Genomic DNA, 15,497 nt, shown 5'->3' on the forward strand with positions numbered 1-15,497 from the left:
TGTGATTAGGATAAAATTGTTAAATTCAAAAGAGTTAAATATAATTATTTCAAAATTTAAAAAATAAAAATAAAAAAAATTACAAAGTAAGATACGATGTAGAACATTAAAGCAAGATTGCCTCTTCTTTACCAAAGGAAATCATAATGTCACGGGCCTAGAGATTTGGCGCAGCGGCACGGCCCGTGCGGCACCAAGGCGTTGTTTCGGCTCGCGCAAGCGCCCTGGTCAGCCACCACGACCTGCCCTCCCAAGGATACATGCTGACTGGTTTCGGCCTGCCATGGCCTCGTCAGGGGAACGGCTCCAGCTCCCGACCAGTTTGTGCAGGGATGGCCAACTCCCTTCTTCATAGTCAAGTCCACGACCAGCGACAAGCACCTCGAACTGAACCGAGTCGACCTGCCTGAACTCTGAAGAGGTACCATCCTGTGCTCCTGCACGCCCCTTCCCTGGAACCATTCCCAGTCAAACTCTGCTCTTTGCCAACCAGCATGCGTGTCTTCCATCCTCCAAGCGTCTTAGGAATCACTTCGTGACATTCTCCCCCACCCAAATCCTGCGACGTCCTCGTCGCAGTGCGGCGCTTCACTACTGCGTCCACTCCCTTCCAAAGTCTGCCTCCATGCGGTATGCTCGCCTTCCCACCATCGCTTCCTTGTGCAGCTCCCTGCACTGCACTCGCCCAATGATAGGCCTCGGACCAAGGGGACGTCCACTCCTCAAGGACGTGACTCTTCTCCGTCATGCCGCCTCCGCGACATCCCGAGCAAGCAATGGCCTTCTGCCGACTTGATGCTCGCCCTTCACCATGGTTTGCATCACCCAAGGACTAAGCACGAACTTTGGTGCGCGCGGCCCTCCGGCCCTTCAATGCGCAACTTCAACGGACGCTTCTTCCTAGGGAGATGGAGGCTCTCCCCCCCAACTGCATTGATTCCTCCTCATCGACGCAACTTCAATGCACCGTCTTCATTCTCTGACCCCTCCCGGACCGACAAGGGGGCACCCCACCGTGCTTTACCCCAAGTCCTGCTCTGATACCATTTGTCACGGGCCTAGAGATTTGGCGCAGCGGCACGGCCCGTGCGGCACCAAGGCGTTGCTTCGGCTCGCGCAAGCGCCCTGGTCAGCCACCACGACCTGCCCTCCCAAGGATACATGCTGACTGGTTTCGGCCTGCCATGGCCTCGTCAGGGGAACGGCTCCAGCTCCCGACCAGTTTGTGCAGGGATGGCCAACTCCCTTCTTCATAGTCAAGTCCACGACCAGCGACAAGCACCTCGAACTGAACCGAGTCGACCTGCCTGAACTCTGAAGAGGTACCATCCTGTGCTCCTGCACGCCCCTTCCCTGGAACCATTCCCAGTCAAACTCTGCTCTTTGCCAACCAGCATGCGTGTCTTCCATCCTCCAAGCGTCTTAGGAATCACTTCGTGACAATAAGGACTAGGGAATCAAATATTAAAATGAGAGAAATATATATATACAATAAAGTCCAGTAATCTATTTTTTGGAAAGAAAAATAAAACAATATCTTTATATCACTGCCTTCCAATATTTCAATCAAACTCTTTTTTTTTAAGCAAATAAACTCTAATGTCAACATAGAAAACATGATCAAACATCATAATACAATAATAGGAAAATTTATGTTGCATTTTATTTAGTTTGAATTTTTTTTTAAAAAAATAATAATAGTGAAGTCTTATTTTATTATTTGGATAGACGAATATTTTTTTAAATAAAAAAAGGTCTCTGTTTACCTAAAATGTCCACCTTATATTAAATAATAAAGAGTTTCTCTCCAGTTTATTTTTAGTATAATAAATTAATGATGTTATCATATACTTAATAAACTAATAATAAAATCAACCGGTCAAATTAAAAATAAAAAAGTGGTATTATTTTTCCCTCGTAATTAAACTCCTGCCTGACCTTGATTCCTTGGTTATAGACAAAGGTCAGGCAGAGAGTTTAATTTCCGAAAAAAAAAAAAAAAAAGGTCAGGGAGTTTTAATTACGAGTGTCATGTTCCTTTTCATGTGACGTAGTGCTGAAGCCACTTGGACTGGTTCGTTGGAAATAATTGGAACTCCATCACGTGGGTGACGATGTTGTAACTGATTTTCTCTTGGTGGACTGGTGGGTAGGTTTTGAAGTCGTAAGTTAGCTAATTATAAAATAAAAATAAAAATCAAATCAAGCCAAACCAAACAGCAAGGAAGATATATACTCCCTTTTTTGAGAAATTGGGTATTATGGGTCCCAGTAACACATAAATAAAAAGTTAATTAAAAATGATATAAAGTTAACACATTTATTTGTGTTGCTTTGTAACAGAGGTGTGACTAATTCAGATCATACAATAATTTCTTCTCTTTTTTTTTCAAATTTTTTTGTCATCTTCCTATTTTTGAATGTTCCAAAATTCTTATTTCTTGGTACACAAAAATAGAATGAAATAAGATGTCATTCCAAAAAAAAAAAATTTAAGCCCTCATATTTTAAGTCCAAAAATCACCACCGCAACCTCCACTGCTTTCCACCACCGCCACCTCAACTACCTTCCACCATCGCCACCACCATGCCCACCACCGCCACCTCCATTACATTCCACCACTGTCATTGTCACTACCACATCGTCGTTGTCGTCGTACCCATCACCACTACCCCCACCTTCACTGCCTCCCACCCCCACCTTCACTGCCTCCCATCGCCACCACCACTGCCTCCCCCACAGTCATTACCACCACCACGACCACTACTATTGCCACCTTCCACTTACATGTGATACCCCTCGACTCGGAGACATGGGTTGATCAGGCCCAAGCCCAAACCCGAGAGAATATCAAACAATTAATATATAAACAAGTAGGAATACAAAATGAATTAAAGAATAAATAACAAAGCTGAAGGAATTACTAATATAAAATCCTCAAAATGATAATGAATAAAAATAATCCAACTCTCCAAAACCTCCAAGAGTACAACTCAGGAATCCATCTAGTGGACACCTAAACAAAATCTCAACTGAAACTGAATAACTGAAAATAAAATCACAAACTAAAACATAAAGAAAAGTCCTACATAAACAGATGAATGAGTGATTGTCTCCGATAAGCACGATCAAGCTTTAAGGCTGGAATCGCCCGGTACCTGAAAAAAATACAAGAGTGGGTCAGGCCCACGAACAAGTTCTATTCTAACTGCAATTCATATAGTGACCTGATACGCAGATATGGTGGGTTTTGAGGATGTCGCACTCCGAAAAGTTTATTTAATGTGGCCAAATTTTACATTTAGAAATTGCCACTACTACCTTTCACTAAAAATATAGCTAGGGTGAGTAGGGATCGTCCCAAGGGATTGAGGGTCGCACTAAGTTGAGGAATCAAAATTAGGGTTAGTAGATCGAGTGATCAAAATAGTGGTTGGTTGGTTGAATTAAACTAGATGCAATTTAAATTAAAGTAAACAATAATGCAATAGAGAGAATAAAAGAGAAAGAGATCTTGGAGTTTAGAGATCACCACTAAGCATAGCTTTTCTACACCTTTAATGAATGATTAATGAGGGGAAGAACATGTATTGCAACAAAGTATGTGTGTGTGGTTGTTTCAATAAGCATGGATGACAAATTAAGCATATATTGTCTAAACAACATGGTGGATAACACAACATATCCAATTAAGCCATTAATCCTTTCTTTAAGCTCACAATCCAAACACATCACAAGGTTAGAGATACATGTTACTTGCTTTCATAAGTGTGGAACATCAACAACAAGCATGGATTGTCCTCCCATTTAACAACTACACTACAACTAAGCTAATGATATGAAATTAAGCTAATTAAACTAAGGGAGAAGTATAATCCATCAAGAAATGAGTATGAACCATCAAATAAACCACAAGAACATGACATTAAGCACTATGTCTTGATAATCTCTAGATCTATAGCATCAACACACATAGACATGTATCAATAGCACAAGAATTAGAGACAAACACATGAACATCTATTCTAGCATACATAGACATATGGATAGAATGAAATGATCAATTGGAAGCATTAAACTACATAAATCATTGAAGAAACAAGATCTATATATATATAAGTGTCAAAACATGAATCACAATACAAATCCCCTCAAAATACATAAATCAAGAAGTAGAAAGCATGCTTAGGGCTAACTTTAGCCCCAAAAGGATGTCTAGCCACTCATGGATGATGTCCTCTAACCCTCAAGGGCAAGCTCTATGGAAGAAATCTGCTCCTTGGTTGATGAAGAGTCTCTAATGGTGTCTCTAGCTCCTCTTCTCCTTTTCTTCCTCACTAAGAGTTCTACAATGTATGATATGATATGATGTAAAAAGTAATCCTTATACTTATATAAGTAGGTCAAATGATACCCAAAATAAGCTGGGTCATACAACAAATATTCCCCAATGATTAGATAAAGGACAACTTTTGTGAGCTGAAAATTTAACTTTTTCGCACTAGAGGAAGTTCGATTGATTGAACCTTGGACTTAGATCAATCGAACATGGCTGAGATCTATCGAACTTAGGCTGGATCGATCCTCAATAGTGGCGCCTTTTTGGATAAAAATAAATTTGAGATATTTTGAAGATATGTTTGGGAAAAGGACAAAAGTGGTTGGTAGGGTGGTACAACTAGATAAAATCAATCATTTGGATAAGAACAAGAATGTTCGATCGATCAAAGAAGGAAGTGGATCGATCGAACTTTTAAGATCTTTGAATAGGAACAAACATAGCTCAGATCCATCTTGAAGTGCTGAAATCGTTGAAAGTTGGATCGATCGAACTTTTCTTGAGATCGATCGAAGTTGCTGAAATTCCACCCTTTGCTTCCTTTTTGCTCTACTTTGCTCCTTTCTTTGATTTATCCCAGAATTGCTTCAATTATGCTCTTATTTGGCTGAGTTAGCTTGTTTTGGGGATCAGTACCTGGAAATGGAAATAACATGAAATCAATACAAAACGATAAAATAAGATAGATAAAGGTTCTAAAATGCCTAAGCTTAAGGGGTTTAAATACGCACTTTTCAGCGCTCATCACTATACATCCCAAATATCTCACAATATCTATCTAGTCCATAAATATATATATATATATATATATATATATATATATATATATATATATATATATATATATATATCCACACTAAGGGACATTCACTGGACTACAAAGGGGGTATCAACCTGAATAGAAGGCAACATGCAAAATGCACCTAAGTGAGCATGAGTACCTAAGCCTAACAGGGTACACCTCAACCTATCATAGCCAGCTACACATCCACTACATATACGCACCCTAACCATATTCATATATTTAAAGTCCATCCAAAACCAGAGTATGTCGTTCAATTCTTTGTTAATCTGACATAAGATTTATAATCCAGTTAGTCACTCAACTTATCCAGTTGATCTGACTTAACTACAAACAACAATTAATCCATGTAGTCACCAACTTACTCAGTTGATCTGACCTAATTAAAAGTATAATTCAATTTTTACAATCCATTCCCTTATTCCAATGGGGTAGGTCTTAGCATTCTGAGTTAAACCATCCCTAGTATGCCACCGTCCCATACCGGTGCATACAATCCATAACATCCATATAATTGACAGAATTTAATATAATAATTCAGCAATTAAATTTCAACACATAAATCCAGGTAATTGACGGAATATAATTTAATGATTCCTCAATTAAAATCCAGGTTAACTTCCATGTAATTGACAGAATATATTTTATTAATTAATCAATTAAAATCCAGGGAAACTTCCATGTAATTGACAGAATAAATTTTATTAATTCATCAATTAAAATCCAGGAGAACCATAACAAAATCTAATATGTAAAAGACTCTATTATGCATCCAAAATAAATTTAGAAATTATACTTCAGTCATCTAAGTTGCTAAAATAAGTTTAAGCAACTAAATGCTCTATATCCGTCAACAGTGTGCGACATTGTTTAAACTTCCACACTGTGAAAACCATTAGCATATAGAGATAAGTTATGCCTCCTAGGGTTTCAATATACTCTGAATTAATATATAGAACCCTCATTAATATTCCAAACAGTTCGTAAAACCCAAATTGTCCAAACAGTGCCCAAAACCATTCCAGAATGCGTCAAAACAAGGGAGCCTGCTCTCAAAACTTGAGAGCAGGCTCTGTCCATGCATAGAGACGGCTCCATGCACCTTGGAGCTGGCTCTAGAGGGGTGAAAGCCGACTCTAAACCCCCCAGAGCCGGCTCTGCACTTGAGGGAGCCGGCTCCCTCTTCCATGGGGTCGGTTCTCTCTCTCTTGGAGAGCCCTAATCCGTTTCTGATCCGTTTCTGACCGTCTGCTTCATCTTCGGCCACTTCCAACCCTTCTGTTCTTCATTAATACTGAACCTAAGAGTCTAATTTATACCCAGTAGCATCCCACTCATTTGTTTACAACAGTAAGAACTAATAACAATAATTAAAAAAACCACCGATTCATTATACTTTAAAACAGACAACGAACTCCAACTTGCAAGCACAGTTATAGATTAAATTAAAACATCTACAGTCGATTAATTTAACATAAACTAAGCATGCAAGATTCAGTTAACGTTTAATTAAAACCCTAGAGACCATCTAGGTATGACAGAACACAGGCCAAGGGGAGAGAGACAGAATAGAACTTGCCTGTGTGGTTTTGGAATCAAAACCTTGTCGCCGTCTTCCTAAGCTTTCCGATAACGTCCGTTTACTATCAACTCAACCTCCTACTACTTAGCTTTCCTCCTAGGTCCGACCTTTAAGCCACAACAGAAACCCTCACCGAACTTGCTCTGTTTTCTCACAAGTCTCTGTTATGTCGCTCTGCCTTCACTGTGCCGTGAATAGGGTTCTAAAACCCTAGGCAGACGTATGACATATATATTTATAGGTAATTACAAAACCTAAGTCCAATTAAAACCCTAAACTGAACCCTAGTCAGCCCATACGTGATTTCTAAAAAAATAAAACCTAATTTTAACATTATAACTTATAACCCTAATTGAATCCAATTAATTAAATTAATAAACCATTTAACCAATTAAAACAAGTAATTCCAATAAAGAAAATAAAAATACAATTCATTCAATTAAATAACCAATTAACAAAATAATGTAATTAAATACACAATTAAACAATTAAATTAAATAAATAATAAAATAATTAAACAAATAAGCAATTAAACAATTAATCAAACAAAATGCAATAAAACCATAATTAAAATGCCAAGACTATCCTTTTAAAATTAGGGGTATTACATTCTTCCCTCCTAACAAAAGCAATTCCGTCCTCGGAATTCACTCTTACCTTCTTCTAATATTTCAGGAAACTGCAAGCAAATGACATCCTCCCATTCCCAAGTAGACTCAGCGTCATTGTGGTGACTCCACTGAACACGCACCAAAGGGATAACCTTATTATGAAGAATTTGATCTCGAAGGTCGATAATACGACACGGTGGCTCTAAATACGTTGCATCTGGCTGCAACTTAATATCCCCAACATCGATATACTGATACCTATCCTCATCTCGTAGAAATTTTTGCAACATAAAAACATGGAACACATTGTGTACGCGATCCAAATTATCCGAAAGTGCCAACCGATAAGCTATAACGCCAACTCGATCCATAATCATGAATGGACTGACAAACCGCGATGACAACTTCCATTTCTTCCCAAAGCGCATTACTCCTTTCATAGGAGATACTTTGAGTAGAACCTGATCCCCAACCTGAAACTCCCAAGCACGAGTGCAATGATCGGCATAACTCTTCTACTGACTCTGAGCAGTGCATATGCGATCCCTAATAAGTGCAATCTTTTCCAAAGTATCCTTAATGAACTTAGGACCCAAGAATCTACTATCTCCAACCTCCATCCAACAAACAGGAGATCAACATGGTCAGCCATATAATGCCTCAAATGGTGCCATACCAATAGTCTTCTGGAAACTATTGTTATATTCAAACTCCACAAGGGGCAAATAATTCTCCCAGTGGTCCTTGAAATCAAGAACACACGATCGAAGCATATCCTCCATGATCTAATTAACCCTCTCAGTCTGTCCATCAGTCTGAGGATGATAAGCAGTGCTAAGATGTAACTCTGTACCTAAAGCCTGCCGAAAACTCTTCCAAAATCCTGACACAAAGCTCGAATCCCTATATGATATAATAGATAATGGAATGCCATGCAACTTCACAATCTCTGTAATGTAAAGTCTCACCAACTGCTCCGAAGTGAAGTCAGTGCGAATAGGCAAGAAATGAGCTGATTTAGTCAATCTATCCACGATGACCCAAATGGAATTGTGATACTTAAAAGAATTTGGCAATCCCTCCACAAAATCCGTAGAAATGCTCTCCCATTTCCACTCCGGTATTAGTAATGGCTATAGAGCTCTTGGCAGCTTCTAATGATCAATCTTGACCATCTGACAAGTACTACACCAAGAGACAAAAATAGCAATTTTTTTTTCACACCTACCTACCAAAATTGCCGCTTCATATCCTTATACATCTTGTCTCCTCTTGGATGAGCAAAAAACTCAGAATGATGAGTCTAAGTCATCACATCCTTCCTCAAATCGTCAGCAGAAGGTACCAACTGATGAGCGCTGAAAAGTGCGCAATTAAACCCCTTAAGCTTAGGTATTCTAGGACCTTTATCTATCTTACTTTCCTGTTTTAGACTAATTTCATGTTATTACCTTTTTCAGGCACTTATCCCAAAAATAAGTTAATTCAGCCAAATAAGAGCATTAAAGAAGCTAACTCAAGCTGGATGGAAGAAAGGAGCAATGTGGAAGTAGAATGAAGCAAAGTGTGGAAATCGGCAAGTTCGATCGATCTCAACATCACTTCGATCGATCAAAGAAACATTGATCTGGACACTTCAAGATGGATCCAAGCTCTTGTCCTTATCCAAAAGATTCCATAATGTTCGATCGATCCAACCATTCTTTGATCGATCGAACATATTTGATCTTATCCACACTTACCACCCCACCTATCACTTTTATCTCTTTCCCAAAATATCTCAGAGATTTGTCTTTATTCAAAAAGGCGCCGCCAAGGATGGATCGATCTCTGCAGCATTCAATGGATCTCAGCACAGTTCGATCGATTGAACCTCCTCAAGTCCAAAAAAAATAAGTTCCAGCTCATTAAAAACTGGCTCATGTTGCAATCATTGCAAGGACCCTAGTGCACAAATTCAGATCATTGGGTATGACACTTGACCTACCTATATAAGAATTTTAAGCCTCTTTTACATCATATCTGTAACGACCCAGATTTTTATTCAACCCGGTGGATCAGTAATGAACTAAAGATTGACTCGATAACGGATCCAGAAGCTAAAGTAAGAAACAAAACGATGGTCTTCCAAGGCACAAAACGCCTCTAAGACCCTAGGATGACCCTCCATGAGGTCATGGAACTCAAAGAAAGTATGTACGGAAGCAAAAGATAAACCAAAGCTTTACGAGATATAGATCATCTCTCAGACAAAATGTGACATTCCATGAAGTCACGGAACCCAAGGAAATAACCAGAAGCGGAGACTAAGATAAAAAGGTTAAATGGCACCCTATGGTACCGATGACAACTAAGGGAACAAAGTCTAGTTCAATCTAGACCATGTACGCCATTAAATGGCTTGAACAAGATCAACGAGATCAAGTGGGAACGAATGAAACACAGTTAACCTGTCTAAGCAACAAACCAAACAAACTCACAAGGCAGCTCCATTTCCGTCAACCGAAATGGAGCTTCGGCTTGCCGAAGTGAGCCAGGAAAATAGAAGGAATGAGCCTTCAGTTCGGTTGACCGAAGTGACAAACCGGTCGACCGGTTTAAGGCTCGAGATAAAAGATGGTGCTTCGGTCGACCGAAGTAGAGAACCGGTCGACCGAAATGAGCCTCTACAGTGAAAAAGGCTATTGGAATTGGAGTTTTTACTGAACAATTGAAATCCAAAGGGGTTCGGTCGATCGAAACAAGCCACCGGTCGACCGAAACAAGTCGAAAAACTAAGAATCAAGCCAGCTATGCACCAAATGATGAAAGAATTCCTAAGTCTCATTGGAATCCCCCATGGCATGATCAATTTGCATTATAAGCTAATGTGTGATGATGTGAACATACACGCAATTGTAATATGACATTTTAAACATGCTACAATGGCCTATGGCCTTATTACATCACATTTACAAGATTTGACATGCCAAACCTCAAAGTTAGGAAAAATTACATTTTTAAACAAAAGGTGGCGCCAAATGAGTACAAGTGCAAATATGAACATGCTTGGCCCTTGGCCTCATGTTATACATGTTGAATACAATGAAAAGAGTGTACTTATGCACATATTACACAAATGGAATCAAAGAATACAAGTTTGATACATAAGCCTACTAAATGATATTTTATGCTAACACTTGCATGAAATGGAAACTCGAAACTATAAGCCATCCCAATGAACGACAAACATCACGAACCAAGTCTTCGTACTTGAAAAAATCCCCCAGTAACTTCGGGGTGAGTAAACAAGTTTACTTGTAGAGAATGAGCATTCATCGACTCGATTTCTTTAGAGATTTTTAGACTACATAGAACAGTTCAAGATGGTCATACCACCTAACGTCAATGTCAAAATGAGACTCAGGGAGCATCCTAAGCTACCCTAGAGTACTAATAACAAGAATCATGATACATATATATGTATGAAACAAATCAAGATTGGGATAATCCAAGGAACACGGCAAGAATGATGCTGGAATACGAGCTAACAGGGATTACATTATCGATGCAATTAACATGAATGGGATATTTCAATTAACAAGACAAGAGAAATGTGTGAAATCAAGATCACGGCACAATATCTATGCAAGTAAACAAGATTGGAACATTCTAATTAGCAAGACAAGAGTAATACATGAAATCATGAATAATGCATAATATCTATGCAATTTAATATGATTGGAGCATTCCAATTAACACGATAGGAGTAATACATGAAATCAAGAACAAGGCATAATATCTATGCAAGTAAACAAGGATGGGACATTCCATTAAACACGAAAAGAGTTATACGTAAGATCAACAACAAGGCATAATATCTATGCAAGTAAACAAGATTGGAGCATTTCACATACACGAAAAGTTTAAATCTTCAAGGAATAGCAACTTGAAATTTAAAAAGTGAAATCAACCAATGTGAAAAACTCGGATATCGCCCGGATTAAAATCGTACTCTTGAGATCACTTTAGGGCTACTAACCCATGGGTACCTTTCCCCTAGTGCGCGCTATAGTGTAGGAGGACATTTCCCTGTACTAGAACCAAGTCCTAGCCATGTCAATTCTTGATTGATATCATAAGTCCCAAAATTAACAAGTTGTGTAAACCAATGATAGTATCAAAATACAAGGAATGCATTAATCACGTTTCATGCACAACCAAGATTTTAGAGCATACAAGTCATGCCCTAAGTTCATCAACTATAATGGCATGTAAAATGTTAAGAAATCATAGTATGCATCAATATAGATTAGAATCAAGATATTTATAACACATAGAATCCATTGAAGGAAAAATACCACAAGTATAAGACATAATTCAAGTACTTACTAAGCAACACATGAGTAATTAAATCATTCCAAGACAAATGTGCATGTTCATTAAGTACATTAATGAAATCAAGATACAAGAAGTCACGATACTTGATAAAAAGATGAAAGTACGTGAAATACAAGTCCAATTCATAAATTAACACGAGTTCAATATCAAAGCATGATTAACGCGATTGAAGCATATAAGGAAATTTAATCTACTTATGAGATTAAATTAACAAGATTACAATGCAAGTTCAAATATTCTACGAACAAGTTATGTCAAGGATCATGTCAAGGCCAAGTCTAATGTCGAGTTACAAGTTCATTTCATACAATTTACGGCCATGTGAATTAAGTCCCATATAAAGGAAATAATAGAATATAAGTTTCAAAACTTATCCGATTATTTTCAAATTGATACACGTGAAGGAACTTGTCATGGAAATCATGAATGCCAAGTTAGAAACTTAATCTAGACCTAGGAGCCACTGAATTTATTTTAATTAATCCTTTTAATTAAAATCTCTAAGTTTTGAAATTCGTCCAAATGATCTCAATTTAATATATGTTAAGCAACTTGTCAAGACTTGATTTACTAGCACGATACAAGTGATTTCCATACAATGTACGGCCATGAGTATTAAACCTTAATACTAGAAAAATAATAAATGAAAAGTTTCAAAACTTAATCAAATATTCTAGACTTAATATATGTGAAACTATATGACATGCATATCAAGGATATCAAGTCGGAATTCAAATGGAGTGAATAGTACGTATGAAATAAATTAATTAGTCAATTAATTAAATATTCTCTAAATTTTAAAACACCTCCGATTACTCTCAAATTCACCTATGTTTAAGAGCATGCTAGGGCCTAATATAATATGGTAACATACATTGATTTCAAGCTAGTTAAAGCCACATGAATTAATCTTTCACTTAAGATAAATATTAAATAAAAACTTCATTACTTATCCAAAAGCTCTCAATTTAATATATGTCAATGATCATGTCAAGGGGTAATATCCTATCATGCCACATGTTTAAAACAAACTATGGACAACTGGTAAAATCAAATCTTATTCAAGAAAATTAAATAATAAAATCTCAAGACTTTATATTTAAGCATGTAAACAAGTAGTATAAGTATCAATATCATGCTATATAACAAGAAAATAAATTATAACACCTCCTACCTCAATTTTAGATGAAAAACTCAAAGGCCCACTGAAATAAAAGTGCTCTGAATCCGACGATACCGAAGGATTTTGTCGGGGACAACACGATGAATAAGAATCCGAAGGAAGCCCCATGAAAATCACAACTTGACTTCAAACCCAAACTCAAGCAATGGTCAGAAATGGTCAGAAATGAGGGTGAAAGATGCGCGTAGTCAAGACAAGCATTAAACGTTAAGGCACTACGATGTTTCACTCGAGGGAAATGGCTGAAAAATGAAGAAGAAGGGTGGCAGCCCCTTGGCAGCCATGGCTGTCGGCCAAGAGAGGGGAGAGAGAGAAGAAAATCTGATTTTTCTTCTTTAAGTCCCCTATTTATAGAAAAACCCTAAAAGTGCCCAAAAAGGGCCCCGCCGGGTCCGGAAAAGTGGATTTTGAGCAAACATGCTCAAACGGCAAAACTACATGAACGAAAAAGATTCAAAATGAGAAAATATGAACAACGGAAGAAACAACGTCAAAAACTGAGTCCCGAGCAGAGAGATATGCCCCAAACAAGTTTGGCGACAACTAGTGCCACAAACTCTGAAATTGGAGAAAAACGACCAGAACGGAATTCTAAGAGTACACGAGTCGACGAAATGTGAAAATGAATCCCATACAAGGATTCAGGTTCCAGATGAGGTATTTTGCAATAACTTTCGTTAATTGCACAATGACCCCTGCAAAAAGGGTTAACTATAGTAATGACCCAGAATGAAAATATATTTCAAAAATATTTTCTTAGATACCCCTGAAATAAAATATCTTCATAATATATTTACGAAAAACACCCCAAGAAAAGAAAATAATTCCAAAGAACTATGCATCCATGCCCTTGTGGACACCGGGAGTAACTAGAGTACTTTCTTGCAAAAGTAAAGATACGTATTTCGAGGAAACCACTATAGATGAAGACACGTGAAATCAAAAACCAACTCCAAGCATGAAAAGTGAGGTTGTGCCAAAAATTGACAAACAGGGAAAAGACAGAATAGGGAAAAAGACGAAATAGGGAAAAATGACAAAAAGTGAATAGTGTCTGAAAAGTGAAAATGCGGAAATGACTCAGTCCTCAAAGGAAGTTGTCAATTCACACGAAAAAGTCTCAGAAACAAATTCCAAGCACTCGAGATGACACTATATGACAAGAAACAGACTCAGAAAAGAAAATTAAACGAAAAAAATTTATTCGTAAAATTTTAGGAAAAAGGAAAGGGAGGAAAATGACCGGGTCATTACAACCTACCCTCTTTAAAGAAATTTCGTCCCCGAAATTTGGAACATACCGGAACAAGAACAGAGCAAAGACCGAGCAGAAGGTCAAACCAAAGACAGCTCATAAGGAACTGAAGGACAACCTAAGAGATTTCAAGATCAACTGAAGGAACGCAAAACCACGAACCAAGACAACACCTCATATAAATCGGCACGCTAACTCAACGTCAACTACCAAGAGAATCCCAAGACAACGAAACGTTGAAATATGATAAAAAAAGAGAGTGACAAGACAGTACGAACAGTAACCAAAACCCGCCCACACTTACTCGTCAGCAAGGTAGCATGACAATATAAGGCACTAGTCCATAACATGCCCCAAACCAGGTCAACTCTGAGAAACCTATTGATACGGATGACATCAATGTCAAAAATGATCATTACCAAAAGCACCACGGGAACTAGGCATCTGCGAGAGTTGGGGTAGCTAATCCCAAAACTCTGACAATAATGTCATAGGCACTATTACACTTAAGGCCTTAGATCTAGAAGCCACGAAGGAAAAGAAAATGAAACGGTGCCTCCCTGGCCCACGTCTCACTCCACTAGACAAGGATTACGATTCTACGCTCACATGAGCCTTACTCGCATCAACCGTCAGACTAAGATCTCGAAACACCTAACCAAGAAAACAGACTAGCGGGTTCCCGACATGGGTCCTTACAGAATGAAAATTTTCTATCCAAGGAAGAAACTCATGAAACAAGAATGCATCCAAGGGATGCAATAGATCCCAAGAGACAATGTCAAAACTAGACATAAAGGTAAACAGCTAGCATACAACATAGCAACGGATTATCTACTCAAGGTGCCACATAAGTAAACAGACATGTTATCAAATCAAAACATGTTATCAAGAAGCATGTAAGTACATGGTACGACAATACACGTGAATGAAAAACGTAAGGTATGCCGACATGCATCGCATACGGTCATGCTAACATAAGCACGCAGACATGATATCACACTAGAACATGATAGTAACGCAGACCATGTTATTAGGAAACATAAATACACATAAAGCATGATTAACAAATAATAGATGTTTTGAAACACCTGAGCATGTGAACATGCTATCATACAAGACATGTTATCACACAAAACATGTTTTTTAAAAAGCATTTAAACACGTAGAGCATGGCAACACAAGCATGATATGCACCTAAAACCCGTCGTCTAAGGTATTCGAACTCGGACACTCTGATACCACTTGTAACGACCCGAATTTTTATTTAACCCGGTAGATCAGTGATGAACTGAAGATTGACCCGATAACAAATCCAGATGCTGAAGCAAGAAACAAAACGAT

This window comes from Cornus florida, unplaced genomic scaffold, assembly GCF_030987335.1.
Source record: "Cornus florida cultivar Cherokee Brave unplaced genomic scaffold, ASM3098733v1 CherokeeBrave_3.0.0_Hap2_Chr02, whole genome shotgun sequence".
In the NCBI taxonomy this organism is placed as follows: domain Eukaryota; kingdom Viridiplantae; phylum Streptophyta; class Magnoliopsida; order Cornales; family Cornaceae; genus Cornus; species Cornus florida.